General features: G+C 39.1%; 1 protein-coding gene across 4 annotated transcripts in view; it reads left to right on the top strand.

Moving 5' to 3' along the window:
* The first annotated feature begins 491 nt into the window (after positions 1–491).
* Ubap1 (ubiquitin associated protein 1) overlaps positions 492–5435 on the top strand; it is a 54733-nt gene continuing 49789 nt past the window's right edge. For 2 of the 4 annotated variants that reach the window (XM_048783475.1, XM_015492433.2), the window contains exon 1: positions 504–719. The gene's annotated coding sequence lies outside the window, so the exon portion shown is untranslated. Of the gene's footprint in view, positions 720–4307; positions 4425–5435 lie in introns of all 4 variants that reach the window. The other 2 variants (XM_048783473.1, XM_015492437.2) reach the window with 2 other exon arrangements.

Below are 5435 nucleotides of genomic sequence, written 5' to 3'. Positions count from 1 at the left end.
TAAACCCACTGAAAGTCAAAACTAGAGATAGATTTATTCTTTTGTATTTGTGGTATTGGGGATTGAACCCAGGGCTTTGCGCATGTTAAGCAAGTACTATATCACTGATCTACATTCTCAGCCCTTGGAGAGCGACTTAGTGGTCATTTTCTAGTTTATTATTCATTTATAGAGAAAAATGAGGCCCAGAGAGAGTATGACTTGCTGACCCAGGAAGAGAAGTTAGACGTTTTGATTTTCAAGTAGGACTCACTGCTACGTCTTTGTGCACCTTTAGCGAGTCAATGTTCTTGGGCTCTCCGCTTTAATAAGTCTTACCCTCTTAGTGACGCCTCTATTTTTCCTTCTCCTTGGGGTCAGCACAGCTCATCTACTCCAATTTCAAAGCTCTAGGTTGCGGGAGTAGCTCAGCTCTAGAAAAAGGGATTAGTTACGTCACCGTCGGCTCCTCCCATTGGTCCCGGCGGGTGGAGCGCGGCGCCATGACGTCGGACGCCTAAAGGGGAGGAGCGGTGAAGGGGAAGAGGAGGGAAGTAGGACTTCAACATGGCGGCCGAGGTACTGGCGGTGGCTACGGCCTGGCCCGGGGCGGACAGAGTTGGAAGTGGTGTCTTTCGCTTTCCCTAGGGGCGTCGGGAACTTAGCGGGGACTGAGCCTGGGAGGTCGGCTGGTGCCAGAACCTTTCGGCTTTTGGGACGGCGGCGGCAGCAGCGTTCAGGTGAGGGGGCCTCTCTGGGGGAGGAGGAAAGAGGGGCGGAGTTGGGGGGAGGGGGCCGGTACTGAGCGACCTACCGTGGAGGAAACCTGGGGAAAGACTGGAGGCCCTGCGGGTTAATTGGAATTAATGGGTGGGAGGGAGAAGGGGTTAGACCAAGATCCGAGACTTGGGAGGATTCTGGGAGAAGGGTCGGAGTGACGGGAAGAGAGTTAAAGGGGAGGAGGGCAGAAGAGATGTGGGAAAATGAGTTCGGATTACAAGCACTAATACTCTACTAGAAAGATGGGCGTATTGGACACCTATCGGGTTGAAGGGAGAACTCGGTGGGAACTAGAAAATGTTGAGGAGAGGGACCCAGGTTTTAGTAAAGAAGCTGAGCGCTGGGGAGTTGCGAGTGAGCTGGAAATGTGTAGATTTAGATATCTGTGAGGCAGTGAGATTAGGGAGAAATGGAGACCAGACCAGGGTTGAGTGTTTTTTGGGTATATCTTTGGCATCATCTGGTCTTCTCCAGGTATTACTTTTTTTGTTTGTTTCGCTGGTGGAGATTTATCTGAACAGCCCCAAATCTTTCTTGTGACACCAAGTTACAGTTCGCTTATTTGATTTATATCTGTGATCTCTGACCTTTGTGTTCTTGCCACATGTAATTGTTTACAGACTAACGTTTTAAAAGTTATGGCTGGGCGTAAAAATAGACTTTCTGTTAAACTAGATTAACATTTTGAGAGTCTTTAGACACCAAAGAGTGCAGCAAAACCAGATTTGGTAATTTACTTACTAAACATCTTCTGTGTTAACCTTACATTGTAATAATGCTTTCTCTCTTTCCTCAGTTCTCATTATTAGTATCTGAGAATTTGAATAGATGTGATGGATATTTCTCTGCTGAATTTTATTAGATTTGATGGTGGGGGGGAAAAAGACACTTAGTTCTCAGGGACAGATAGCTTTTTCTAGTTAACGTCCCAACCTAGTTAAACTGAAAATTTTTATTTTATCCTATAGGAAAGAATGTGAAATGTCCAAAGTCTAAAACAATTACAGTGTTTGCATCAAAGTAGAATTTTATATTAAAACAAGAATTTTATAAATTAAATTTTGCTTCGGTCTATTTTATTCAGTTTCTTATTTATTGAATGCCTACTTGTGCTTCATTAATGAGTCATTGTAATTATGGAAGTGGGAAGTTAGAAAATTAATGTTTCTCTAGTGAGCATCTCTTACAGCACAGCAGATGTGCTGATAACTTATTAACCACGCTGTGGCTTCTTTGGAGTGGGGGGAGTGTTAGAAATGAAAGCAAAGGAGGAAAATTAAGTATATGTATATAAAAATGTCTTGAATGTCTTTTGCTTAGTATTTAAGATTCATTACTACATTATAACATGTTTTATGTTTGTAACACATTATCATTATTTTTACAGCACCAGGGATTGAACCCAGGAGCATTCTAACTTTTATCTACATCTGCCACTCTTTTTTTTTTTTTTTTAATTTTGAAATAGGGTCTTGCTTAATTGACCATACTTTCCTCTTAATTTGTGACCTTCTGCCTCTTGGGTTACTGGGATTACTGGCATGTACCACCATGCCTGGTCTGATATTTCTTTTTACTTTGAAAAAGGTAGTAACAGTACTCTGATAAGATAATATTAGGTCTGTAAACAAGTCTCATCAATGGTTGTTAAGTGCACTTTTTTGACTGGCAACTTCACTTTATCTTGTGTGTCTTGTCTTTTGTCCTCTTTACTAAGGTATTTAAAAGGAGAGTCCTATAAGTTTAATTTAGTGACTAAAATTCTTTTCAAGTAATTTGAATTAGCATAACTCCCGGAGTGTACATACCAGTATTCTAGTTTTTCTTGTTGTAGTGTTGAATGCATTATGATTGTTCAAATGTAGATATTTCAACATAAACTAATATTTTCCCCCATAAACTAATCAGAAAAAGGATACCATTCATTGGTCATTAGTCAGGTGGTTTTCTTTAAATAGTCTTTCTCAAGAAATGTATTTCTCATTAGAGACCATTATATTAAGTGAAATAAGTCAAACTCAGAAGATCAAGGGTCATATGTTTCTTTCTTGTGGAAGCTAGAGAGGACAAAGGAAAAGAAAGGTGTGTGTGTAGGTGTCTCATGAAATTCAAAGGGAGATCAGTAGAGGAAAGGGTTAGGGGATGGGAGATGAGGAGGGAAAGGAGAAAGACTAGGGAGTAATATGGGCTAAATTATATTGTGCATGTATGAATATATAGTAGTAAATCCCATCATGATATATAACTATAATGCACCAATAAATAAAGAAATGCATTTCTCTAAGAAATGTTTACAACATTAAGTTTTTCTTAGAATCCTAGAGTGAAAAGAAACTTAGAAATCACTTTGGTTTTGTTTCCCACACAGCATGGAAATTAAAGATCCATCTTTTTTTTTCAGATATTTTGTAGAAAATGATGGTGGGACGCAGGTGTACTTTACCAGTGAAATACATTGCCAGCCCTTTAAAAGAAATTTTTTTTGAGAGAGTGGCTTTGAACTTGTGATCCTCCTGCCTCAGCGTTTGGGATTATTGGCCAGTACCTCAACTCTAGGCTCTTTTTTTTTTTTTAAATGAGTAGCAGAATAAGAGATTTATTTTAAAGGGACAGTACACTAATGGGGAGCAGGCAGTCACACCAGACAGTGAATCACTGAGAATTTCTTGTGGGAAAAGTACTTTCAGTTAGAAAAAGAACAAAATGTTTTGCTTTTCCAACAGTAATGTGTAGTGTACAGGTTCCTGTAATAATGGAAATAACTTGAATATAATAATAATATTTTTGATCTGGACATAGTGGTGTATGCCTGTAATTCTGGTGCCATGGGAAGCTGAGGTAGAAGAATCCCAAATTTGAGGCCAGCCTAGGCAATTTAGTGAGACTGCCCCTCAAAATAAAAAGGGCTAAGGATGTAGCTGAGTGGTAGAGTGTCCCTTAGTGAATCCCCAGTACAACCCAAGGCAGGGGAAAGTATTTTTTTGCGGGGAGTAAGGCCTGTGGGATGTAGCTCAATGGAAGAGTGCTTGCTTAGCATGCTTGAGACCTTGGGTTTGATTCCCAGGTGAGGGACAAGAGGGAAGGTGCTAATCCTGGGTATATATTAATTAGCCAGTAACACTACATAATCTCACAGTTTGAGGGGGAAGTAGGTTGATTATAATATATATATTTTATGTTTTGAGGAATCTGAGGATCAGAGAATTGGAGTAACTAAGTTTTTTTGTTTGTTTTTTTTTAAGAGAGAGAGAGAGAGAGAGAGAGAATTTTAATATTTATTTTTTAGTTTTCGGCAGATACAACATCTTTGTTTGTGTGTGGTGCTGAGGATTGAACCCGGGCCGCATGCATGCCGGGCGAGCGTGCTACCTCTTGAACCACATCCCCAGCCCGAGTAACTAAGTTTATAGCTGTAAAATGATAGAATTTGAATTTAGATCTGTCTGATTTGAGTGCTCATGCTGCACGTGAGCTATGGAATGGTCACAGGGCCATAAAGTATAAGTAGTGGTTACAAAGTAATGCCTTTTAAAACTACTTGTTTTCACTGAACTACTGTAACTGGAATGAAAATGGCTCATTGAAATTTTAGTACTTCATAATGTCATTAATATTCTCGGAGGAAATAAATACCTGAATATTTTATTCTTCACAAAATAAACTGGGTTTTTTTTTTTTTTTAATGAGCTATGTACAGTGTCATTCTATTACTTTATTTATTTTTCTTTTTGTGGTGCTAAGGATTGAACCCAGAGCTTCATGCATGCTAGATAAGAGCTCTCTATCTACTACTGAGCTACATCTATAAACTCCCCCACCCCCACTTTTTCTCTAAAGGGCTGGGGATGTAGCTTAGTGCTAGAGTGCTTGCCTAGCATGTACATGAACCTGGGTTCATTAATCAAATTGGATTTTACTTTTGTATTGGTGAGTCAGATTGGACTTAGTTCATTAAGGGTCAAAATTTGTATTTGGCAGTAATTTGCATGTGTTCTCAAAATGCTAGATTGGTCATTATTAGTTGCTTAATGCTTACCAAACACTTCTAGTGTTTGAGTCACTGAATTGGCTCATGGCAGTTGTCCATCTTGTGGTTACTGAGTCAAGCAAGAGCAAGGTGTGTGTGTGGTTTTGTTTTTTTTTTAAGGTTTCACTTCCTCCCCAACACTTGAAATTATGGACTTTTACATATTTTCTTATTTTTTTTTTTTTTTTTAAACCAGGGATGGAACTCAAAAGAACTTTACCACTGAGCTATACCCCCAGCCCTTTTCATTTTTTATTTTGAGACAATGTCTTACTAAATTCCTGAGACTTGCTGTATTTCTACCTCAGCCTCCCAAGTTGTTGGAATTATGGGTGTGCTTCACTGTGTCTAATGATTTTTACATATTTCTGTCTGGTGGGTTTAAAATGTGGGTCCATTCCTGTAATGCCAGTAACTTGGGAGACTGAGGCAGGAGGATTTCAAGTTTGAGGTCAGCTTGGGCAACTTAGCAGATCCTGTCTCAAAAAATAAAACAAAAAGGATTGGGGATGTAGTTCACTGCTAAAGCATTTGCCTTGCATGTGTGAGGCTACGGTTTCAATCCCTAGTATTAAAAAAAAAAAAAAATCTGATGTGTTTTTTGTATTTCCTGAAGCTGAACATAGGTTTTTTTTTTTTTTTTTTTTTT

This window comes from Marmota marmota, unplaced genomic scaffold (genome assembly GCF_001458135.2).
Source record: "Marmota marmota marmota unplaced genomic scaffold, marMar, whole genome shotgun sequence".
In the NCBI taxonomy this organism is placed as follows: Eukaryota; Metazoa; Chordata; class Mammalia; order Rodentia; family Sciuridae; genus Marmota; species Marmota marmota.
This window is presented reverse-complemented; position numbering and strand designations above follow the sequence as displayed.